Source organism: Sminthopsis crassicaudata, chromosome 2, assembly GCF_048593235.1.
Source record: "Sminthopsis crassicaudata isolate SCR6 chromosome 2, ASM4859323v1, whole genome shotgun sequence".
NCBI lineage: Eukaryota > Metazoa > Chordata > Mammalia > Dasyuromorphia > Dasyuridae > Sminthopsis > Sminthopsis crassicaudata.
Genome location: NC_133618.1, coordinates 171,660,055 through 171,687,506, shown reverse-complemented (window position 1 = coordinate 171,687,506; position 27,452 = coordinate 171,660,055). Strand labels below are relative to the sequence as shown.

Below are 27,452 nucleotides of genomic sequence, written 5' to 3'. Positions count from 1 at the left end.
GTGTTTCCCAATATTAGGATCTTTTCCAATGAATCCCATCTTCTTATTTGTGGCCAAAGTTAAGCTTCAGCTTCTGTATTCAGTCTTCTAGTGAATAGTATGGTTTTAAATATTGACTGATTTGAACTGTTTGCTGTCCAAGGCACTCTAAAAGGTTTTCTCTAGCACTCCAAATCAAAAGCACTGGTTCTGCAGTGGTCAGCTTTCCTCATAGTCAGGCATTGCTACAGGAAAAATTATACTTTTGATTATAAAAATTTTTCTCAATAAGGTGATGTCTCTACTTTTTAGTATGTTATTCAGTTTTGCTATAGTTTCTTTCCAAGGAGAAAGTAACTTTTTAATCTCATAACAGCAGTCACCATCTGCAGTGATCTTTGAGCCCAAAAATATAAAATCTGACACAACTTCCATTTATTCTCCCAGTATTTATCAGGAAGTGATGGGACTAGTTGCCAAAATCTTAGGTTTTTTTTGGTTTTTGTTTTGTTTTGTTTTGTTTTTTGTTTTGTTTTTTGTTTTTTTTGTTAGCTTTGAGTCAGCTTTTACACTCTTCTCTTTCATCCTCATCAAGAGGCTTCTTAATTTTTCTTCACTGCCATCAGAGTTATCAAATGCATATTTGAGATTGTTGGTATTTCTTCCAGCAATTTATTCTAGCTTTTGATTCATCTAGACTGGCATTTCACATGATGTGCTCTACATAAAAGTTAAATGAATAAGGTGAAATTATAGTATCTTGTCATATTTTCAGTCTTAAACCATTCCCATATTTGGTTCTATTTTTTCTTGGCCTGCATATAAGTTTCTCAGGAGAAAAATAAGATAATCTAATATTGCCATCTCTTTGAGGATTTGCCACATTTTGTTGTGGTTCTCAGTCACAGGCTTTAGTGTAATCAATGAAACAGAAGTGGATGTTTTTCTGGAACCCCCTTGCTTTATCCATAATAGTGAATGTTTTGCAATTTGGTCTTTGATTCTTTTGCCTCTTCCAAAACCTGCTTGCACATCTGATAATTCCCTGTCTATACATTACTGAAGTCTTGCTTGCAGAAACTTATATGAAATGAGCACAATTGTTTGCTAAATTTGAACATTTCTTGGCATTGCCTTTTTTAAAGGATTGGGACATGAACTGATCTTTTCCAATTCAGTGGCAATTGTTGTATTTTTCAAATTTGCTAGCATATTGAGTGTAGCATTTTAATAGCAACGTATTTTAATATTTTAAATAATTCAGCTGGAATTTCATCACCTTCACTAATTGTACTGTTAGCAATGCTTCCTAAGTTCCTCTTGACTCATTTTCCAGGATATATGACACTAAATAAGTAATCACATCATTGTGGTTATAGGTGATATTAAGCTCTTGAATTTTCGTGTAGTTCTTAATCTTTTCTGCTTCTGTTAAATCTCTATAATTTTTTACTTTTATCAGGCACATTTTTGCATGAAACTTTTCCTTTATGTCTTTAATTTTTTTAAGAGATCTATTGTCTTTTTCTCTTTCTGTTGCTCATTTAAAAAAGCTTATCCTTCCTTGCTTCTCTGTTGGGTATATTTTTCCCTTTCTCCTTTATCTTTTATTTTCCTTTTCCTCAGGTATTTGTAAAACCTCATATGACAGGCATTTTATTTTCTTGTTTTTCTTTTCTTGGAAATATGATTTTTGTTGCTGTTGTCTCCTATACAATATTGAGATCTCTCTATAGTTCTTCAGGCACTCTGTTTACTAGATCTAATCCCTTAAAACTATTCATAATTTCCACTTTACATTCATAAAGGATGATGGTTAGATCATAACTATATGATCTAATTGTTTTCCCTACTTTCTTCAATTTAAGTTTGATTTTTTTAAGAATAGAAGGAATCATGAAAACAGAGACTTTATATCTCTTGCCAAAGAAAATGGTCTTTAGAAAAAGACAGAATAAATAGTTTTAGTAGTGAATTGATACTGAAGGGAAATAAAGAAGTGGTAGGGGATTCTAAGTATCTTCAAAGTGTTTTTAAAAAAAATCACACGTAGAAAAAACCATCCCACTATATTGAAGATATGTTTTCTGAGCTATTGTCAGTGATGTTTAAAAGATAATAGAGAAGAGGGAAAAGAGTGTAGGACTAGGCAAGAATAACTGTCATTTCAATCTTCAAAAAAAAGACTAAAATATCCACACTATTGAGCTTAACTTTTATTCTTGGCAAAAATATTAGAAATTCTCGTTAAAGAATGGTTAAATAGCATCTAATAAATTAAGAGTGATCAAAGAGAATCAGCATGATTACATTAAATATGGGTCAAAATAACTTATTTTGACCTTTCAACAGGACTGGTAGAGGAGTGCTATTAAAGTAGTTTATCTTGATTTTAGGAAAGTATTTGGCAAAATCTAGTGCTATTATTTTGAACAAAATGGACTATGCAATAGGACAGTTCAATGAATTTGGACCAGATTTAATGGCAAGACACTAGGCATCAACATCAATTATGCTCTGCTACTTCAAAGGAAAGCTTCAATTGGTAACTCATAGATCTATGTTTGGCCCTTTGCTATATAAAGTTTTTATTAAAGACTTACATATCAATTAGTACAATGATAACTTTTGCAAATGACAGAAAGTTTGGCACTATAGCTAACACATTGGGTAATGGAATCAGATTCAAAAGCAAACCAATCTACCAGAACTTTAGATTGAATCTAACAAGATGGATTTAATAGGAATTAATATAAAGTTGTCCTTATTTTCAAAATAACTTAATATATGAGGTGAAGAGAGGAGAAATATGGCCAAACATACCTTAATGAGACTATATCTGAAATATCATTATTGGTTCTGAGAACTAGATTTTAGAAAGCAGATTAAGAAGCCCCAAAACTTATACCCACAACAGGGTGAGCAGAATAGTGAAGGACATTGAGATCACATAAGGTTATATAGGAATTATTTGAAGCAAGAGATGTTTGTCATGGAGAAGAGAATTGTGAGGGTTGTTAAGTTGTCTTCAAGAATCTGTCATTTAGAAGAGGAAATGAATTTATTCTGATTGGTCCCAGAGGGAGAAATTAGGAGCAATGGGAAAACTTTCCAATTAGAATTAGGCACAAATGAAACACACTGTGTAAGGAGGTATCAAATTCTCCCTTATTAGAATTATTTGCGTAAAACTTTCAAGACTACTTGTTAGGTATGTGATAAAGAAAATTCTTACTCAGGAATGATTTGGTAAAATACATGTTATTCTTTGATAATTCTGCTGTGAAACCAGACATTGGATGACCAATTTTCAAGTAGAGTGCATTAAAATGAATTCAATATTGATTTTATCTTGTATATAATTTAATCATTCTTTGATGACTCAGAAAGCACTCCAGAATCTTGCAGTGATACTGCATCACTATCATATTATGCTTTGCTAAGGAAAAATACTGTGGTTATTAGAATATTTAGGGGATTTAACTTATATATATATATATATATATTATATATATATACATATATATATATATAAAGTATATCTAGATTTTTTTAATCATCAAGATACTTTCATCATGGCTATTTAACTTAGACAATCTAAGTAACATTCCCAACCTGTTAATCTGGTAATGACATCAGATCTCTAAGCTTTGCCAAGTAGAACTCTGAACTAGTTAAAACTGCCATGCCTGCCTCTCCACAGTTTAATATAATTTCTATGATGGAATATAATATAGGCAAAGGCAATGTCCTGATCTCAGACTATTTTTGGACTTTACTATTGGAACTTCGCTGTCTAAGTAAGCTTAAGCCTTCTGAAAAAATGAAAAATAGTTCCTCCTAACCAAAGTTTTGAGGAGCTTTGACATGTGAAATCACAAAGTATAAAGACTGGGCAACTATTGATTTTGTTGGGCAAACATGAGCAATAATAATAGATTAAACATTTGTGGAATTGAATAATCCAAATAAAGCTAATTGACTTTGTTCTAGGCATTGATCTTTCTTAATATTCACGGTACATTTTCAATATACTCATTTGTCTCACTTAAACTGTGTAGTAGAATTCAAAATCATGAATTAGATACAGGTTGCGTGGCATTGAGCAAATCATTTAAAATCCCTGATCTCTATCAATTTCATTTATAAATATGGTGATGTATGAATTAGATCCTTTCTAAGGTCACTTTCGAGCTCTGAAATTTTATGGTTCTTATTGTCTCTCTCTTTCTTTCTCTCTCTTTCTAAACACACACACACACACACACACACACACACATCCTTTCCCCTCTTCTTTACAGGAATAGTTATCACTAGCTTAGAACATAACAGAAGTGAAGTCAGAAATAGTAGAACATGACTATATTCCATATTGCCTTTTCCTATTTGCAGAGTACACTCATCTACCTTACAGATGCTACTATCATTCTGACTTAGTACATTGCTAACAAAATATAATACTTGAATAGAATATTCTAAAGTAAAGGTTCTTAAAATGTGGGTTGTGACCCTGCATGGGGTCATGTCATTGAATGTGGGGATCACATAAAATTTCTCAGGTGAAAAGGGATAATGAGTGGAAAAAAGTTTAAGAAGCTCTGTTCTACTAGGGTTCATTACCACTCAAGATAATAGATTTGAGATTGGAAATGGTCTTTGATTTTATCTAGTACAATCCCCTTGTTTAAGGTAATAAAACTGAGGGAAGAGAAATAAAGTCATTTTCTCAATGTCACACAGTGTCAAAATTAGGATCTCAACCTTGTCCATGCATTAAAATCTAGCAATTTCTTTCTTATAAAGAGGAGGCTGGCCTCAACTCCATGATGAGGTGGCTATAACAGGAATTGCAATCATATTAAAAATAAATTGGGAGTTGCACACTTCAATCAATCAATAGAAAATTGTTAAATATCTATTTTGTGGGGATAATAATCCTTTACCTGCCAAGTCACAGAATTGTGAAAAAAGTACTTTAAAAACTTTAAAGAATAATATTGATGTGAGTTATTTTTCTGATCTTATTAAGAGTTATGATCAACAATAATTTGCAAAGCATTTTACATGCTACCTCATTCACTCCTCACTTTTTTTTTCTTTTTTTTTTTTTTTTTTTTTTTTTTGGTGAGGGGGCTGGAAACCTCTGATCAAGTTTCTTTTTTTTTTTAATTATAACATTTTTTTGACAGTACATATGCATGGGTAATTTTTTACAACATTATCCCTTGCACTTACTTCTATTCAGATTTTTTCCCTTCCTCCCCCAACCCCCTCCCCCAGATGGCAAGCAGTCTTATATATGTTAAATATATTACAGTATATTCTAGATACAATATATGAAATTTTTTGTTGTACAGGAAGAATTGGATTCAGAAGGTAAAAATAACAGTTTACACTCATTTCCCAGTGTTCCTTTTCTGGATGTAGCTGGTTCTGTCCATCATTAATCAATTGGAATTGGATTAGCTCTTCTCTGTGTTGAAGAAATCCACTTCCATCAGCATACATCCTCGTACAGTATCATTGTTGAAGTGTATAATGATCTTCTGGTTCTGCTCGTTTCACTCAGCATCAGTTGATGTAAGTCTCTCCAAGCCTCTCTGTATTTCTCCTGTTGGTCATTTCTTATAGAACAATAATATTCCATAACATTCATATACCATAGTTTACCCAACCATTCTCCAATTGATGGACATCCATTCATCTTCCAGCTTCTAGCCACTATGAAAAGGGCTGCCACAAACATTTTGGCACATACAGGTCCCTTTCCCTTCTTTAGTAGTTCCTTGGGGTATAAGCCCAGTAGTAGTATGGCTGGGTCAAAGGGTATGCACATTTTGATAACTTTTTGGGCATAATTCCAGATTGCTCTCCAGAATGGTTGGATTCTTTCACAACTCCACCAACAATGCATCAGTGTCCCAGTTTTCCCACAGCCCCTCCAACATTCATCGTTATTTGTTCCTGTCATTTTAGCCAATCTGACAGGTGTGTAATGATACCTCAGAGTTGTCTTAATTTGCATTTCTCTGATCAATAGTGATTTAGAACACTCTTTCATATGAGTGGAAATAGTTTTAATTTCATCATCTGAAAATTGTCTGTTCATATCCTTTGACCATTTATCAATTGGAGAATGGCTTGATTTCTTATAAATTAAAGTCAATTCTCTGTATATTTTGGAGATGAGGCCTTTATCAGAACCTTTAACTGTAAAAATTTTTTCCCAATTTGTTACTTCCCTTCTAATCTTGTTTGCATTAGTTTTGTTTGTGCAGAAACTTTTTAATTTGGTGTAATCAAAATGTTCTATTTTGTGATCAATAATGGTCTCTAGTTCTCTTGGACACAAACTCCTTCCTCCTCCACAAGTCTGAGAGGGAAACCATCATCCATGTTCCTCCAATTTATTTATGATTTCGTTCTCTATGCCTAAATCTTGGACCCATTTTGATCTAATCTTAGTATGTGGTGTTAAATGTGGGTCCATGCCTAGTTTCTGCCATACTAATTTCCAGTTTTCCCAGAAGTTTTTGTCAAATAATGAATTCTTATCCCAAAATTTGGGATCTTTGGGTTTGTCAAAGATTAGATTGCTATTTTTATTCACTATCTTGCCCTGTGAACCTAACCTATACCACTGATCAACTAGTCTATTTCTTAGCCAAAACCAAATGGTTTTGGTGACTGTTGCTTTATAATATAGCTTTAAATCAGGTACACTTAGACCACCTTCCTCTGACTTTTTTTTCATTAGTTCCCTTGCAATTCTCGACCTTTTATTCTTCCATATGAATTTTGTTGTTATTTTTTCTAGGTCATTAAAATAGTTTCTTGGGAGTCTGATTGGTATAGCACTAAATAAATAGATTAGTTTGGGGAGTATTGTCATCTTTATTATATTCGCTCGGCCTATCCAAGAACACTGAATGTCTTTCCAATTATTTAAATCTGACTTTATTTTTGTAGCAAGTGTTTTGTAATTTTGCTCATATAATTCCTGACTCTCCTTTGGTAGATATATTCCCAAATATTTTATACTATCGACTGTTATTTTGAATGGAATTTCTCTTTGTATCTCTTGCTGTTGGATTGTGTTGGTAATGTATAAAAATCCTGAGGATTTATGTGGATTTATTTCGTATCCTGCGACTTTGCTAAAATTCTGAATTATTTCTAATAGCTTTTTAGCAGAGTCTTTGGGGTTCTATAAGTATACCATCATGTCATCTGCGAAAAGTGACAATTTGATTTCCTCATTTCCTACTCTAATTCCTTGAATCTCTTTCTCGGCTCTTATTGCCGAGGCTAGAGTTTCTAGTACTATATTGAATAGTAATGGTGATAGTGGGCAACCTTGTTTCACTCCTGATCTTACAGGAAAAGGTTCTAGTTTATCACCATTACATATGATGTTTACTGAAGGTTTTAAATATATGCTCCTTATTATTTTAAGGAATAGTCCATTTATTCCTATACTCTCAAGCGTTTTTAGTAGGAATGGATGTTGGATTTTATCAAATGCTTTTTCTGCATCTATTGAGATGATCATATGGTTTTAATTAATTTGATTATTAATATGGTCAATTATACTAATAGTTTTCCTAATATTAAACCAGCCCTGCATGCCTGGTATAAATCCCACTTGGTCATAGTGTATTATCCTGGGGATGATTTTCTGAAGTCTATTTGCTAATATCTTATTTAAGATTTTAGCATCAATATTCATTAAGGAAATTGGTCTATAGTTTTCTTTCTCAGTTTTCGATCTACCTGGTTTAGGTATCAGTACCATGTCTGTGTCATAGAAGGAATTTGGTAGGACTCCTTCAATCCCTATTTTTTCAAATAGTTTACATAGCATTGGAGTTAGTTGTTCTTTAAATGTTTGGTAGAATTCACCTGTAAATCCATCTGAGGACTTTTTCTTAGGAAGTTGGTTAATAGCTTGGTCTATTTCTTTTTCTGAGATGGGACTATTTAGACTACTTACTTCTTCCTCTGTTAATCTGGGCAAGCTATATTTTTGAAGGTATTCTTCCATTTCATTTAAGTTATCGAATTTATCGGCATAAAGTTGAGCAAAGTAGCTCCTAACTATTGTTCTAATTTCCTCTTCATTAGTGGTGAGTTCACCCTTTTCATTTTCAAGACTATCAATTTGCTTTTTCTCTTTCCTTTTTTTAATCAGGTTTACTAAGGGTTTGTCTATTTTGTTGTTTTTTTTTCCATAAAACCAACTCTTAGTTTTATTAATTAATTCAATAGTTTTTTTACTTTCAATTTTATTAATCTCACCTTTTATTTTTTTTTAATTTCAAGTTTTGTGTTTGTCTGGGGGTTTTTAATTTGTTCCTTTTCTAGCAATTTTAGTTGTAAGCCCAATTCATTGGCCCTCTCTTTCTCTATTTTATGCAAGTAGGCCTGTAGAGATATAAAACTTCCCCTTATTACTGCTTTGGCTGTATCCCACACATTTTGGTATGATGTCTCATTATTGTCATTTTCTTGGGTGAAGTTATTAATTATGTCTATGATTTGCTGTTTTACCCAATCATTCTTTAGTATAAGATTATTTAGTTTCCAATTATTTTTTGGTCTATTTTCCCCTGGCTTTTTATTAAATGTTATTTTGATTGCATTATAGTCTGAAAAGGATGCATTTACTATTTCTGCCTTACTGCATTTGATTTTGAAGTTTTTATGCCCTAGTATATGATCAATTTTTGTATAGGTTCCATGAACTGCTGAGAAGAAAGTATATTCCTTTCTGTCTCCATTTAGCTTTCGCCAAAGATCTATCATATCAAACTTTTCTAGTATTCTATTTACCTCTTTGACTTCTTTCTTATTTATTTTGTGGTTTGATTTATCTAATTCTGAGAGTGCAAGGTTGAGATCTCCCGCTATTATAGTTTTGCTATCTATTTCCTCTTGCAGCTCTCTTAATTTCTCTTTTAAGAATTTAGATGCTGCACCACTTGGTGCATATATGTTTAATATTGATACTGCTTCACTATTGATGCTGCCCTTTAGCAGGATATAATGCCCTTCCTTATCTCTTTTAATTAGATCAATTTTTGTTTTTGCTTGATCTGAGATGAGGATGGCTACTCCTGCTTTTTTGGTTTTGCCTGAAGCATAATAGATTCTGCTCCACCCTTTTACTTTTAGTTTGAATGTCTCACCCTGTTTCAGGTGTGTTTCCTGTAAACAACATTTGGTAGGATTCTGACTTTTAATCCAGTCTGCTAACTGCTTCCTCTTTATGAGGCAGTTTGCCCCATTCACATTTATGGTTAGAAGGACTAATTCTATATTGCTTGCCATCCTATTAACCCCTGCTTATACTTTTCCCCTTTCCTTCCCTTTTACCCTCCTATCCCGTATTAACTGGTGAACACCACTTGCTTTTCACAGCCCTCCCTTTTTAGGATCCCTCCCCCACCTTAAAGATCCTCCCCTTATTTTACCCCTTTTCCTCAAAATTACTGTATTCCCTTCCCCCTTAGCTTACTCCTTCCCTTTCACTTTTCAATGAAGTGGAAGAAGTTTCACCATAAATCGAATATGTCTATTGATACACGCTATGTTCATCTCCCTCCTTTCTTTCTCTCAGATATAATAGGTTACCTTTGCCTCTTCATGAGATGTAGTACCACCACTTTACACTTTTTTATGATATAATCTCCTTTCCACCTCTAGTTTCTAAGACAAATTGTACATATGTTCTTTACATATTTTTTTGACAGAAGTATAGTTCTCAAGATTTCTTTTTACCTTTTTAGAAATCTCTTGACTTCTGTATTTGAAGATCAAACCTTTTATGTAGGTCTGGTTTTTTCATCAAAAATAGATGGAATTCATTTATTTCATTAAATGTCCATCTTCTTCCCTGGAAAACAATGCTCATTCTTGCTGGGTAAGTTATTCTTGGCTGCATACCAAGTTCCTTAGCCTTTCGGAATATCATATTCCAGGCCCTTCATTCTTTTAATGTGGACGCTGCTAGATCCTGGGTAATCCTTATTGTGGATCCTCCATATCTGAATTGCTTTTTTCTAGCAGCTTTCAATATCTTTTCCTTTGTCTGATGGTTCTTGAACTTGGCCACTATATTTCTTGGCGTTTTGATTTTAGGGTCCCTTTCAGTAGGTGATCGATGAATTTTCTCAATGTCTATTTTACCCTCTGTTTCCAGAACGTCTGGGCAGTTCTCTTTGATAATTTCCTCGAAAATGGTGTCCAAGCTCTTTTTTTCCTCCCATTTTTCAGGGAGTCCGATTATTCTCAAATTGTCTCTCCTGGACCTGTTTTCCAGGTCTGTTGTCTTTCTGGTAAGGTACTTGACAGTCTTTTCAATTGTTTCATTTCTCTGGTTTTGCTTGACTCCCTCTTGGTTTCTCCTTGAGTCATTCATTTCTACTTGTTCCAGTCTAATTTTCAATGATGTATTTTCTTCACTCACTTTTTTTATATCTCTTTGTAATTGTCCAATTGAGTTTTTATCTTCTATGGAATTTTTTTCCATTGTATCCATTTTATTTTTTAGAGAGCTGATTTCTTTTTCCAGCTCTCTAATCGTGTTTTCCTTGGAGTTGTTTACCTTTTCCAGCTCACTAATCTTGTTTCTCAATTGATTTGATTTCTTTATCCACTCTGTCTTTGAATGCATGGGATGACTTCTCCAGGCTCTCCCGCCAAGCCTCCCTTTCCCCTTCCCACCCCTCCTCCAGCTCTCTTGTGAGAGCCTTTTTGATTTCCTCTATGAGGTTCTTTTGTATTGAGGAGCAGCTTATATCCCTCCCAGGGGATACATCTGGGGACAGTCTGTTCCTAGTCTCCTCAGCATTTGAAGTCTGCTCCCTCTCCACACAGAAGCTGTCAATGGTTAGAGCCCTTTTGAATTTTTTGTTCATTTTGTCAGAATCAAAGAAAACAAACTGACAAGAGAAACAATTGGTCTGTTTTGTGGGGGATAGGGCTGGATGTTATTAATGGGCTTCCTCTACAGACTGGGGGTAGGGCAGCAGAGAGCCACTAATAGAACAGCAATGACTGTACTGAGTCTGCGCTCTGAGGCTCTGAGAACACGCACCGAGTCAGTCCAGGTGGGGGTTGGGGGTGGCCGGGCTCTGAGAGACGCTGGCTTTCTGGGGTTCCAATCTTTACTTCCGGTGTACACAGCCTCTCCACTGCTCCCGGCTTGCTGCCAAGACGGAGCATCCACACTGGGGCAAAAGCCCTTTCACAGAAACGGCAGAGATCACACCCCTCCCCCTCCGGTCTGAGCTGTGTGAGCTGCCTGTCTTGCTCTGGCTGTCTGCCCTCAGTCTGCACCCAGTCTGATTGACCCTCCCCCGAACAAACACAGACCTTTTCTGGCGACTTTCAAGGATGTCTTCTCTTGGTGATTATTTGTGGGTTTCTTTCTGGGTCAAGCATTAAGTCTGAGGCTTGTCATGAAGTAAGTTCTGAGAGAAAACGAGGAGCTCAAGCAGCTGTCTGCCTCCACGCCGCCATCTTGGCCGGAAGTCCTACTCCTCACTTTTAATCCTGTGAAGTAAGGGCTATTGTTATTCACCTTTTTAGAAATGAGACAACTGAAGGTGAAAACAATTAAATGATTGATCCAGTCTCTTGTTTTCATTAGGATTATTGTCTGGAAAGCAAAAAGGCTGCTAAGTATTGTGGTGGATAGAGCACTGGACCTGGAGCAGGAAGGCCTGTGTTCAAAACTGGCCTCAGATACTTATTAGCAATATGATCCCAGTCAAGACACTGATACGACTTTCCCAAGAAAAGCTCAAATGGGGTCACGAAGACTTGGACGTGACTGAAAAGCTACTGAATAACAAAATATATGTCATTTGGGTAAAACTGTTTGCATAAGGTCTGCTTTTTTTTTTCATCTATCTCCAGTGCTTAGTACAGTGCCTGGCACATAAGAAAAAGCTTATTAATTGTTTATTGACTGAATTGGATGTCTCTCTTAAGGAAAGGCTGAGAGAACACAGAGGAAGAGTAGGAAAGTTACAAGTACCAATACTGAACTCAGGAATTTCTTATGGTATTAGGGTATTTTATTAAGGACAGTTTAGCAGTCATAGCAATAATCTGGATATGTAGTACAACAGGCTAAGCCACAATGCCATATGTATAATAGTATAGTGAGTATAGTAGGGAATATACATCAATTAATCAGACAAGATATCCAAAGAAAATGTCCAGAGCCAAGAACTGGCATGTCTTATTCATGGAGCAGCCAGAAGGCCAGTGTCACTGGATACCTTGGGGAGTAAAATATAAGAAGACTAGAAAGATAGGGGAAACTCTTAGATTATAATGGGCTTTAAATACCAAACATACCTGACCCTCTTTTTTTTCCCAGTTTGAATTCTTCTTATCTAAGATCCAACTCATGTTCTTTTCTACATAAAGGGTTCCTGATCTATACTATTCTTTCAGTGCCCCAACTTTTAAACTTCTCTAGCATTTTGTATCTGTTACACACTTTTCTGTTCTATATATTTCTGTACATCATAGACTACTAAAAAATCTTTAAGTACCTTTAAAACAAAGATCATTCCATTTTTTTCCTTGTTACTTTTTAGATCCCTTTCAACAAAATGTTTTACTGATAGTAGCAGTTTAATGAATGTTTGTTGAATTGAACTGGGGACTGAGTAGATGTGAACGATAAAAGTGAGGGATGAATCTCACATGTTGCCAAGAATTTTTAGTTGTTTATATTATAAGCTTCTTTGGGAATGGTGTATTGTCTGTCTCAAACTGTAAAGGCCTTACAAACAGAAACCCAGACCCAGCTGTTAATCTTACTTAGTACTGTGCACATTGAGAAGAATACTTAATATTAGTTCAAAGAGTGATAGAGTAGCTAAGTGACACATTGATGGAAGACTGAGTTCAAATCAGGCCTCAAACAGTTACTGCCTAGCTATGTGACCAAAGCAAGTCAGTTAATCTCTGTTGGCCTCAGTTTCCTTAACTGTTAAATGGGGATATTAATAGCAACTATCTCCCAAGGTTATTGTCAGGTGCTTTATAAAAACCTTAGCACAATCCCTGGGTGCTGTATAAATGCTAGCTATGATGATGAAGGTTATGAACCAATTTCTATATCTTTACTCTTTTATTCCTCATGTCTTATTATTTTTGACCATCCATTTCTTTTTTTCCCTTTTAAACAAATTATATTGGGGTAGCTGGGTAGTGCAGTGGATAGAGCACCAGCCCTGAATTCAGGAGGATCTGAGTTCAAATCTGGCCTCAGACACTTAACGCTTCCTAGCTGTGTGACCCTGGGCAAGTCACTTAACCCCAGCCTAAAAAAAAATAAAAAATTATATTTTATTCTTTTATTTCTCTGTTCTAATAGGTCCCCATAATTGTTCTTAATTTTGTTTTGTTTTGTTTCATTTCTCTCTGAAAGTTTTCCTTTCCTCCCCCCCCCCCATTTCCCCCATTTTGTTAGTATTTCTTACTTTATTGATAATAGAAGAAGACATACTCACTCTGGAGATTAGAAGTTTTTTACCCATGAAATCCTGGTCTCAGCCAGTCACATGGATAGTACTTACAATTCATTCTGTCCTGTATGGGGAGGAGTGGATAGGGACAGATCTCTAGATCGGTGCATATGGTAAATGAAAAAAACATTGAGTTTAAATCATGAAAATTTTGTAGAGATAGATTGTATGGAAGCTGGGAGAAAAGAGAATTGAAAATGAAGAAATATACATATGAAGTAAGTCAGAATGCCTTATTTTTCCCAAATAAAAATCTTCTACATTGCTCATGAGTCTCTTCTTGCACCAAAATCTTATTATTCATGGACAGCATTAATAGAACTCTAGCACTCTCAGACAAAATACTCTAATACTAAATACTCTCCAAGTATTTTAGACTCTTACATATATATATGAAAAAGATGATGTTATAGCATTCAATCTTGTTCATTGCTGAGAATATGAGACTTTGGAGAGTTTTTAGTAGGAAAATGTCTCACTTCCCCAATTTTGAGTCAGATCCATATGCTAGGTAAATTAGGACATAATAAAACTCATCCATTCATTTCTGCCAGCTTTCACAATTAATGCTGAATATCCCAGTCATATGCTAATCTATGCTGGTGGCTAAGATGACCAAAGTTAGTAGAGAAATTACCAAATATTCTATTTTATCTAAATATTTATTCCTTTAACTTAATAGTTGAAGATCCATTGGTTCAGTTCAAAATAAGAAAATAAGCTTTCAGGGAATAAAAATTTTAAATAATGTTATAACACAATTTTGAAATCCTTGATTGACATTTTCTTTTTGAGGAGTAGGGAAATGGAAAGACTGTAATAATGCAGGATAAATGTAAATAAATTTCCTAGACTCCATGAAAGGAGTGGGGTTTTTTCTCATTAGTATACAATGTCTTCCATTAAATTATAAACTCCTTGAAAGCAAAAAGTATATTTTTCATTTCTATATCACCAACTCCCTATGCATTGTAAATACTTAATAATCCCTTGTTTATTTGAATTTTATGGAAAATCATTTAAATGAAAGCATGATGTATTGAAAAATAGAATGGCATTGTTTTCTTTAACATTTTGTTTAGCTGGTAATCACTATGAAAACATTTTAAGGAAATACTTTTAAATCCTATCATTCATAGATATCACATGAGATCAAGTGCTTTTACTTCATGTGGATCAGTAGTTCTTAACCTTGGGTCTATCAGCTTGTTTTGTGGATAGATAGATAGATAGATAGATAGATAGATAGATAGATAGATAGATAGATAGAGGAATAGATTTTAATAACTATTTCACTATAATTGCTTCCCTTTTTGCTCCTGGGTATTTTGTGCATTTGAAAACATTCTAAAAAGGGGTCCATAAGTCTTACTTATGGGTACATGACAAAAACAAGATTAAGAACACCCTTTTCAGACCACTATGGTGATTTATCTAGGATATGATTACAATGATCCTATTTTCTAGACTACATAATTCTCATCAATAATGAGAATATAGATAATGTAGCCATTGTAGGCAGTGAAACTTAATCCAAAAACATTTACTTAATGTTTAACAATAAATAACTTAAGTGGATATTTATATCATGTAACTAGATGGCATATTAAAAAAGTAGAAGATCTAAGGTAGAAAGACCTGCATTTATATCGCCTCATTATATTGCCTCAATTTTGATGATGGTCTCACCTGAAGGTAACATGGTGGAGAGACATCTGGATTTTGAAGGTATTAGCTGCCTCAGTTATTAGCTCTGTAATCCTGGGCACGTTATTCTCTGAGCCTTGGTTTTCTCACCTGTAAAATGGGGAGAATTTTTTTTAAAAACCTATCTCAATAAAAATAAGACATGAATTGCCTTAAAATTTTTAAGTGAAATATAAATGAAAATAATTATCATTAGCTATTATTTGTTTTTATTCCCTATTTTGACTGGAGCCTCAAAGCAAATGATATACATATATATGTATATCGTTTGCTTAGATATAAATATGCACATATATCTATATGTATATGTGACTCTAGGGATGGCATAGTTGTTATTCTTTTATGTCATCCTCCTGAAAGGAAGAAAAAACCATTTTCAACAAAAAGCTTGGCGTTATCCCAGTCTTTAATATGCAATAATATAAACTTCTGAGTATTAGGTACTCATGCTGAAGCATTCTACCATCCTCATTTCATATACACTAAACAACTGGTCTGGCTTCTTGTCTTTGGCTTCTTGCCAGAAATATTTAATTAAAGTTATTGGCTGACCCTTTGTAGAACTTCCTGCAGTAAATTATGTATGTATTCCTACAGAAGTGTCCTTGAGCACCAACAAAGGGTTTTGTTTTCTCTTCATTTCTCTGTCAAAGTTCAAGCCCAGTAATCTATGGCCCATGCTTTGTTCCGAGTCCTACCAATGTAAACAAGAATGTTCAAAATTCAGGTGCCTGCTTAGTTATGGCAAGACTCTAAAGAGCTTACTGCTATTATGTTTTGGATAAGAACCAGTCAAACAAGCTGTCAGTAGAGAATGTGAAAATAAAAAGGTACTGTGCTGAGTGGCTTTGGGGGCAGCCCTCTCATTAAATGGATCTACCTGTGGTGCCTCATGAGAAATCCCCCCATACCTCTAACAGCTAACACATGGTGTCCAAACTGGACTCATCCTCTCATTTGAAGTTTATTATGAATTAAGCCTTCTTTTCTACCATTCTTCCTTGGCTCAAGGAATTTGGAATTCAACTACATGCATATTAACTCAACATTTCATACTCCTTAATTCCAATGTAATTAACAAGATGGTCAATGGACAAGAATGACTTTGACTGTTACATATTCAGTTAATCAAAGACATAAAGTAGATGTGGACAAGTCTAGTTTTATTTAATCAACCAATTATTAAAGATTTAAACTAGGTATAGTTAAGTTCTTAATCAATTTATGAGGAAGTTTTAAACTATTGGATGAAATCAGATAAAAACATAAGGGAAATGTTTTGTGACTAGTTGAAAAAACTGGGCAATTAACGAGGATTATATTATTTAGAGAAGAGATTTGAACAGAGAAGTCAAGCTTCAAGAACACCTTGAGGAGGTACTTAAGTACCAATAAATCTATTTTTCAATTATGTAGAGGGCTGTCACCTAAAAGAGAAACCAGACTTGTTGGACTTGGATACAGAGGCCAGAAATAGTTTAAAGAGGAGTGAATTTTCACTTAATGACTTTATTTCTCTTTTGACTGGACTCTATCATGCTCCTTCTAGATATATTTCCTCTCCTCACCCCTTTTCAGATTCCTTTTCTGTGTTATCTTCTCTCATTGGTTTGGAAACTTCTTTTTTTGTTGCTGAGACAATTGGGGTTAAGTGACTTGTCCAGGGTTACACAGCCAGGAAGTGTTAAGTATCTGAGACTAGATTTGAATTCAGGTCCTCCTGACTTCAGGGCTAGTGCCCACTAGCTGCCCCAGATTGGAAACTTCTTAAGCACAAGGGCTGTCTGGGTTTTTTTTTTTTTTTTTGTGTGTGTGTGTTTATAGCTTTCACACTTAGCACAGTCCTTATCATAAAGTAGGAACTTAAATATTTATTGATTGAATGAGATGAAAAATTTACTAGCAGAGCCGCCTGAAAGTAAAATATTTCCTTGAAAGAAGATAGGTTTTTTTTTTTCTCCATTGGAAATCATTTTGCAAAAGTAGGTGAATACTCCCGGTTCACACTGTACACAGATTTTTTTCTTCTGTTACATGCTGGACCAAATTGCCCAAGACGTTCCTTTGCATTCTGGTCTTCTATGGATTCTGTGGATGCTAATTCCTCGTACTAATGCAGAAAAGAGGAAAACCTATCAATATATCAACTTTGCCTCTTACCTCCTTAAAATGTAAACATCTTGAGAGACTTTTGATTCACTTGAACAGTGCAGAGGTCATTATGGACTAAAGCTAATTTGGATATTTTTTAACAAAGATTCTTTTATTATTTGGCTAAATCTACAAATTTCTCAGTACTATGTTTTTAAAGAATATTTTAAATGATCAGAAATAATGATAGAGTAACACAATGATCTTTTGGTATCTACTTCCTGAAACATGACATCAATTGATTAAAATCATGTATCATAACCAAATTCATGGCATAAATATTTATCAGACATATATCACGTCCATTTAAAATAATTTCCCCATAAACTTTATTGACACTATATATTTTATGAACGTATTTTCTCGGTGATAGAGGCAGAGTCCAACTTCAGAGTCACAAAGATCTGTATTCAAATCCTACTCTAACTCATTTAAGTTAGTTGTTGTTGTGTTACCTCCATTCCTTAAAAGGATTATGATACCGGGAAGGGGATATGACTTGCAAGTGAATTAGGTTTAAGTGAGCTAGAACTAGGCAGAGTGACCAGCCTCATCTCTCCTTCAGAGCCATCTGAGTCCATTGGTAGGCTATATGTCGGGATAACTGAGAACGGTCCTGAGCCATGTCATTTAATCTTTCAGTGTTCCCAGGTAACCAGCTAAAATTATGAATTGCTGAATAGTTTTTAATCTGCACTTTAGGAAAATAAAATCTTGAAGTACTTCTCTCAACTTGACAAACACTCTAAAATAGCTTATAATCTAGACACAGAGATCTTTAAGAGGGCTGGGATGGCCATGGAAGATGTTATGGAAGGTTTACAATTTCTTAAAGATTGACTAGAGTTAGTTTTTAACAAGAGTGTAATTCAACTTTTTTTGTGTGTGTGACAATATGGTAATAGTGGAAAGTACATGAGACTTTGAGTTGAGAGAGATGGGTTCAAATTCCGTCCTTTAGTCTTCCTCATTGTATGACTATGGACAAGAGATGTTAGCGACTCATTAGTGTTCTGGGGATAATGGTAACACATGCCTCATAGGATTGTAGTCAGGATCAAATTGTATATCTATATCTATATCTATATATATATATGCATATACACATGCATGTCTACATGTATGAACATGTGCACACATGGTACTACAAACATAAAATGTGTGCATGTATGTTGTTGTACATGTGTATGCATGCAGATATACATATGTAGGTATGTATGTGTATCTATATGTATATGTGTTATGCTATATGTGCTTTATAATATATAACTATTTCATCTGTGCATACACAATGCATAGGATACATGTATGTAGTGCAGTACACATGTGATACTTTTAAAATTTTAAGTATTATGTGCATGCTATCTATTATCATTACTAATTTTTAAAATTTTGCTTTCAACTAAAATATCCATTCAATTCAAGAAATTCTTGTTTTATATACATTTTATTCACTTTGGAAACAATGTTTATGTGGTGTTCCCAAAAGACTATTACCTAAGAATTTAGTTATTTAAAATTTTTTATTAAAAAGATGATTTTTAAGCTAGTATGAAGGTATTATCTCAGAAGTTTGTATGAATCTCTTTTGTTTCTTATAAACTCTTGTTTGTGTTATTTATTTCTCCATAGAAAACAAACAAAAAAAACTATTATTATTAACCAAAAAATCTGTTTATTTACTTCATATAGTAAAAATATCCCAGCTCTTCAGATACTAATTCTTGTCTATTCTTTTCTTATTTTAACTTCTAAAATAGAAATGGTTTGCTTTTTAAATAATGTGACTGCTTAGCTTATCTAAGTTTGTATCTTGTGGCTGGCCACCCACTCCCTCTCTTAAAGACATGTTTTTCTGACCTTTCTTTCTTTCTGCCTGCCTAAATGTATAACTGCTGAATACCTTGGAAGTCATTTCTTGGAGTTCTCTGGCAAGTGTCAGGGAGCTTCTTAAAAGAGCCCTGTCTTACAACATAAGTGCCCTCTCAGACTTGGAGATGACTCAGTATGCCCATTAGAAATATTTGGTCATCTTGTTTCTCTATCTCTCTGTCTCTGTCTTAGTTCTGTCTCTCTGTCTCTCTTTCTGTGTCTCTCTGTCTCTCTTGTCTCTGTCTATCTCTCTGCCTCTGTCTCTTGTCTCTTTGTCTCTATCTCTGTCTCTCTCACGCGCACGTGTACACACACATACACACACACAGAAAGAGAGAGAAACAGTCTTTTATTATGAGAGAATCAAGTCAAAGTATCATTAAAACATACTTAGTCATATAAATCAAGATGAAATGACTGAAGAGTTACAGAACTACAGTGACTATTTCTGTTGTCATTAATTCCTGTGTGACCTACTGCCTTATTCCCAAACTTTCACATCAAATGTTTTTAATTCCATCAACATTGAAAGCAAGTCCCATCCACAAAGCACTCGGGGCAGATATTCAGAAACTTACTGGCAGCACTGAAGACCAAACCTTAACATTCTCCCACAAAATAGAAAAATCAAAAAGTATTCAGCAATAGCAAATGCTCAACAGAGAAACAGCATCTTTTAGATCTATATTCTATAGTTCCCCCTCATCCCCTCTCCCCTACTGATAAAGTTCTTACTCCTCATTTGGAAACTTAGTAAAGTTAAGTTACTATAAGCATGAAAAATTTTCTGAGCATAACCAAGTTTCAGGTTCATTAGAAAAATGGATACCACAAAGTAAGATTTTACCTAGCTTTATGTTTTGCTCTGATTGCTTTAAAATAATTCTCATAAACTGTTCCAAGTAAGACCTCTTTTGAAGGCATGAGGATAAAGAAGTTTTTATTTCTTTTCTAAAATTAGAATAAATTAATCAGGGTTACTTATTTTTAAATTTCATACCAAAGTTATGTTCTCTTATTTTTATATTCACTACTGAAATCAAAATTTCAGCTCCCATGATATGTAATTGGTGAAGGAAGAGATCCTATTATTTACATAGCTAAGTTTTTGGGTTTTTTAAATACATTGGGCTTTGAAACTTTGAGGAGCAACAACTTGATTCTACCCCTATGACAATGATTTCAACCATCATTTATTTTCTACTATTGTATGTAATTGATTTCAACCAACATTTATTTTCTACTACTGTATGTAATTGATTTCAACCAACATTTATTTTCTACTACTGTATGTATTTGATTCAACCAACATTTATTTTCTACTACTGTATGAATTTGATTCAACCAACATTTATTTTCTACTACTGTATGAATTTGATTCAACCAACATTTATTTTCTACTACTGTATGTTGATGATATTACTCCAGACAAAAGGAGATAGTTCCTACTCTAAGGTAGTTCTTATATGACTGAGTTGTTTTTCAATCAAGTTCAAATCTTTGTGACCCCATTTGGGGTTTTCATGGCAAAAATTCTAGAAGGATTTGCCATTCCCTTCTCTAGCTCATTGTATTGATGAGATAACAGAAGCAAACAGGTTAACTGACTGACTTACCCAGAGTTGCACAGCTAGGTAGTAAGTATCTGAGGCCAGATTTGAATTCAGGAAGATGATTCTTGACTTTAAGCCCAGTTAGTTGCCTAAAAAAAAAAAAAAAAAGCTACTGCCTAGATTTTCTCTAAAACCTCTTACAATTCAAAAATTGTATATGAGATAAATAATAATATTCCAAGAGATAAGTTTAAATTTGCAACCCAAAAGAAATGTAATTTTTTTTTTCCTTCAGTACTACTCTTTCACTGTACAATAAGCTAATCTCTATTAGAGAAATGATTCCTTCCTTTTGTGTTACTTACTATTCGTACTAACTTGGACAAGTCATTTAATCTCTGTAGTTTTCAATTTCCTCTCTAATAGGAGAGAATTAGGTTAGGCAGCCTCTTTAATCTCTTCCTGTTTTTGGTCTATGAAGCTTCTTACTGCCTGCAGGATCAAATGTAAAATTCTCTGTCTGGCATTGAAAGTCCTTGGTAATCTCAACGCCTCCCTCCCCCTTTCCAATCTTTTTATATTGTAAACCTTCCCTCCCACCTTTTACATGAAGCCTTCCACAAAACCCTTTCTTTTTAGTGCCTTCCCTCTATTAATTATGTCCCACATAGAGTATAAATTATCCTATAGAGGTCTTGATTGTAAAAAATATATATATATTTGTATTACACTGTAAGCCTTTTCAGGATAAGGAGTATATTTTGTCTATCTTTAGAAATTCAGAAAGACCTTGAACTAATCATTTAACCCCTGTTTTGCCTCAGTTTCCTCATCTGAAAAATGAGGGTAATATCCACACCTACCTCACAGTTTTGTAAGGACCAATTATAAAACACTTAGCATAGGGATTGGTACACAGTATGTGCCATACAAATGTTAGCTATCCCCAATGCTTAGCACAGTGCCAGGCACAGAATAGGTGCTTAATCAATGCTTATTGATTGACTGTGGTCATAGAGCCTTTGCTTAGAGACTTCTCCTGAGAGGAGACCTGAAGCCATTCATTCTACTCATACATGATTGTCATAAAATTTTCCTAGTATCAAACTTAAGACATTCCTTGGAACTCCTATTTATTGATTGTTTTTAGTTTTGCCCTTTGTGTCAAAATACAAAAGGTTGAATCCATCTTTCATAGGAGAGCCCTTCAAATAATTGACAGCTATCATGTTGTACTCTGCCATTCCTCCCCCTGCCAATTTCAAAGTCTCCTTTTTTCCAGGCAAAATGTCCCCAGTTCTTACTGCAACTTGTATGTCATAGAATCAAGTCCCTTTATCATTCTAGTTGACTTATTCTGGATATCCTTGTCCTTATTAATGCCTTCTCTTCACTGTGAATTCCAGACTTGAAAATAATAAATTCTCTATAGTACTCCAGATGTGATCCCACCAGAGCAGAGTGCATAGGAACCATCATTTATTGCTACTATAAACTGATTTCATCATTGACTAGCATTAATGGACTGAGTTCACAGTCGTAATCCAAGTGTTGGTCAATGAATGTTAAAACTGCTTTTATAGAACAGTTTAGAGATGGAATCACTTTCACATTGTATTAATGACTTCAAAAGCTTCTTAAGGTGTATTACTGGAGCCAAGTAAAAAGAATGCAGCAAAAGACGATGTCCTTTTATTATCCAATAACAAAGTAGGACTTATCAATGTCTTCAATAGTTTCAATAAAATCAAAGAATATTTGGCCTGTAAATGTCTCATGTTTAATTATCCAGCTTATTTTAGAAATGTATGATTAGATCCATTTGATGAATAGAGAAGTTTTCTGAAATGTGGAAACAGCAGTTATTATGCCAGGAACCTCTTCTAAAAGCCTTCAGTTTAGGATTGTATTATGCCTCACCAGAGACTCTGCATTTCCTTGGTGGGGAAATACTGAAATAAATAAAAGTTTTAAAGTAATAAAATTATATAAATAAATGAAATAAAACACTTTTAAATATACCAGATATCATTTCCAAGTCATACACAACTTAGTAGTCACTCACATATTGAGAGGTAGTATTTTGTTTTATTTTATTTTTCTTCTCAAAGTTGAATTTTCTTTTTTTTAGATAATTATAAGAAGAGCATCTAAAGTAGTATCAGTGGCTCTTGTATGTAATCAGAGAAGCTCAACAATGTTAAACAATTCTATACATATTTCCATAATTATCATGTTGCACAAGAAAAATCAGATCAAAAAGGAAGAAAAATGAGAAATAAAACAAAAAGCAAGAAAATAACAACAAAAAAGTGAAAATACTATATTGTGATCACATTCAGAACCCATAATTATTTTTCTGGATGCAGATGACTCTCTCCATCACAAGTCTAGGAATTGGCCTGAGTCACAGAACTGTCCATCAGAATTTATCATTGCATAATTTTGTTGTTGCTGTGTACAATGTTCTCCTGATTCTATACATTTCACTTACCATAAAAGTTCATGTAAATCTCTCTAGGACTTTCTGAAATCATTCTGCTATTATAGAACAATAATGTTCCATAACATTCATATAACATGGTTAATTTAGCCATTCTCCAATTGATGAGTTGGGCATCCACTCAGTTTTCAATTCCTTGACACTGCAAAAAGGGCTGCTATAAGCATTTTTGCAAATGTGGGTTCTTTTCCCTATTTTATGATCTCTTTGGGAGACAGGTTCAATAGGGACACTGCTGGATCAAAGGCTATGCACAGTTTGATAGTCTTTGGGACATAGTCCCAGGTTATTCTCCACAATAGTTGAATCGGATCACAACTCCACCAAAAATGTATTAGTGTCCCAGTTTTCCTAAATCCCATCTAACATTTATCATTATTTTTTCTTGTCATCTTAGATCTAAGAGGTATGTAGTAGTGCCTCAATGTTGTATTAATTTGCATTTCTCTAATCATTAATGATTTAAAACATTTTTTTTTCATATGACTAGAAATGCTTTTAATTTCTTTACCTGATAATTGTCTCTTCATATCTTTTGACTCCTTATCAGTTGGGGAATGATTTATATTCTTACAAATTTGAGTAAATTCTCTACATATTTTAGAGAGGCCTTTATCAGAACTTTTGGTTGTTAATTTTTTTTTTCAGTTTTCTGCTTCCCTTCTAATCTTGTCTGCATTGGTTTTGTTTGTACAAAACCTTTTTAATTTAATAAAATCAAAATCTTCACAAATCTGAGAGGTAGACTACCCTTTGTTTTTCTAATGTACTTATAGTATCACTGTTTATATCTAAATCATGAACGCATTTTGACCTTATCTATGTATAGGATGTTAGGTGTTGTCCAATGCCTAGTTTTTGCCATACTATTTTCCAATTTTCCCAGCAAATGTTGTCAGATAGTGAGTTCTTATCCCAGAAGCTGGGATCTTTGGGTTTATCAAACACTAGATTACTTACTATAGTCATTAACTATTGTGTCTTGTGAAGCTAACTTATTCCACTCATTCACTACTCTATTTCTTAGTCAGTACCAAATAGTGTAATGATTGCTTTTGATACAGCTAGGCTACCTTCATTTGCTTTTGTTTTATTTATTCCCTTGAAATTCTTGACATTTTGTTCTTCCTGATGAATTTTGTTATTATTTTTTTTCTATCTCCATAAAATAATTTCTTGGCAGTTTGATTAGTATAGCACTGAATAAGTAAATTAATTTAGGTAGAATTGTCATTTTTAATATATTACTTCAGCCTACACATGAGCACTTGATATTCTTCCAGTTTTTAAAATCTGACTTTATTTTTGTGGAAAGTGTTTTGTTATTGTGTTATATAGTACCTGACTTTCTCTTGGCAGGTAGATCCCAAATATATTATCTGCAATTATCTTAAATGGAATTTGTCTTTAAATCTCTTGTTGATGGACTTTGTTGATAACATATAGAAATGCTGATGATTTATTTACATGGATTTATTTTGTAGCCTGCAGCTTTGCTCAAGTTGTTAATTGTTTCTAGTAATTTTTTTGTTGATTCTCTAGGGATCTCTATATAATCATATCATCTGTGAAGAGTGATATTTTGGTTTCCTCAACTACTCTAATTAATTTTTTCCTTCTCTTATTGTTAAAGCTAACATTTCTAATATAGTATTGAATAGTAATGGTGATAGTGGGCAACCTTGTTTCACCCCTGATCTTATTGGGAATGTTCTAGTTTATTCCCATTACATATGATGCTTGCTGATGATTTTAAATAGTTGCTACTGATCACTTTAAGGAAAACTCCATTTATCTCTTTAATCTCTAGTGTTTTTAATTTTTTAAAAAGTTTTTTTTTTCTTTTCTTTTTACTTTTTATTTTGCCCTCTGGTTCTAGAACATCAGGGTAGTTTCCTTGATGATTACATGAAAGATTTCATGTAGGCTCTTTTTTTTTTTTCATTATGGTTTTCAGGCAGTCTAAAAATTCTTAGATTGTCTCTCCTGGATCTCTTTTCCAGGTCAGTTATTTTTCCAATGAAGTATTTTACATTTTTGAATGATTCTTGATTTATTCCCTGGAATCATTCACTTCCATTTGTTCAATTCTAATTTTTAGTGAATTATTTTCTTCAATTAACATTTTTGCCAATTGAACTTTTAAATGAGTTGTTTTGTTTATTGGATTTTTTTTTCATTTTAGCATTTCTATTTTTAGAGAATTGTTATTCTGTTTTCCTTTTACCAATTCTGTTTTTTAAAAAAAATTAAATCTATTTTTAAGAAGTAATTGATTTTCTTCAGACAATTTCTGTGTTTCTTTTCCCAAAGTTTTCATTTCCTTTCCCCATTTTTCTTTCAACTCTCTTTTGAGATACTTTTAAAATTCTTCCAAAAGAGGGTATCCCTGAGTAGTATCTGCTCTGGGCTGCTTCTCCATACTCTGATTGATACAGGTCTTTCCTGATGTTCTTCCAAAATATCTTCTTCTAGAAATGTATTACACTCCAGGTATTTGTGTACTCTGTCACTGCAAAACCCGTTCAGAGGCTTGATCTGGTATTGATTCTGAGGGAAGCCATGAAGAGTTCAAATACCTGTTTACTCTTTGCCATCTTGGCTCCATAACTACAAGAAATTCTGAATGTCAACCACCTCCTCTTATAACCAAAATCTAGATATTCAAATTTTGACTCTAATAATAATATTCCATAACCTTCATATACCATAATTTACCCAACCATTCTCCAATTGATGGACATCCATTCAACTTCCAGTTTCTAGCTACAACAAAAAGAGCTGCCACAAACATTTTGGCACATATAGAACAAACACTAGGATAATTAGCAGAATTTTTCAAATTATTGATTTGGCACTATGTAGCTTTATGCCAAAATCTGCCTAGGCAAGAAAAGAAAGATACCTAGGGATTGATAGCTACTAACCTGCCATTATACTTCTGAATTTTTATGATTTTGGTAATGTCATCTAACTGAGTAATAAGAATATCTTCAAACAAGATGTAAAAAATGGAAAAATGTCCATATTCAATTCAAATATTTTAATTTGATTCTAATAAGGAAAGAGTAACAATTAAGTTTTACTTTTATAGGTCGAGAATTGCAAGGGAACTAATGAAAAAAAACTCAGAGTAAGGTGGTCTAAGTGTACCTGATCTAAAGCTATATTATATAGCAGCAGTCACCAAAACCATTTGGTACTGGCTAAGAAATAGACCAGTAGATCAGTGGAACAGGTTAGATACAAAGGACAAAAAAGGGTACATCTATAGCAATCTAATCTTTGACAAACCCAAAGATACCAACATTAGGGACAAAAATTCATTATTCAGAAAAAACTGTTGGGAAAACTGGAAATTAGTATGGCAGAAATTAGATATGGATCCACACTTAACACCATATACCAAGATAAGATCAAAATGGGTCCATGATTTAGGCATAAAGAATGAGATAATAAATAGATTAGAGGAACAGAGAATAGTCTACCTCTCAGACTTGTGGAGGAGGAAGGAATTTATGACCAGAGGAGAACTAGAGATCATTATTGATCACAAAATAGAAGATTTTGATTACATCAAACTAAAAAGTTTCTGTACAAACAATACTAATGCAAACAAGATTAGAAGGGAAGTAACAAATTGGGAAAATATTTTAAAAGTTAAAGGTTCTGACAAAGGTCTCATTTCCAAAATATATAGAGAACTGACCCTAATTTATAGGAAACCAAACCATTCTCCAATTGATAAATGGTCAAGGGATATGAACAGACAATTCTCAGATGATGAAATTGAAACTATTTCCACTCATATGAAAGAGTGTTCCAAATCACTACTGATCAGAGAAATGCAAATTAAGACAACTCTGAGATACCACTACACACCTGTCAGATTGGCTAAGATGACAGGAACAAATAATGATGAATGTTGGAGGGGATGTGGGAAAACTGGGACACTGATACATTGTTGGTAGAGTTGTGAAAGAATCCAGCCATTCTGGAGAGCAATTTGGAACTATGCCCAAAAAGTTATCAAACTGTGCATACCCTTTGATCCAGCATTGCTGCTATTGGGCTTATATCCCAAAGAAATACTGAGGAGGGGAAAGGGACCTGTATGTGCCAAAATGTTTGTGGCAG

The 27,452-nt window shown here is 33.9% G+C and overlaps 1 protein-coding gene across 11 annotated transcripts in view; it reads left to right on the top strand.

Annotated features, from left to right (window-relative positions):
- The window catches only part of PLCB4 (phospholipase C beta 4), a 461,856-nt gene that overhangs the window by 286,397 nt on the left and 148,007 nt on the right, over positions 1-27,452 (top strand). The gene's annotated exons all lie outside the window — the stretch shown is intronic.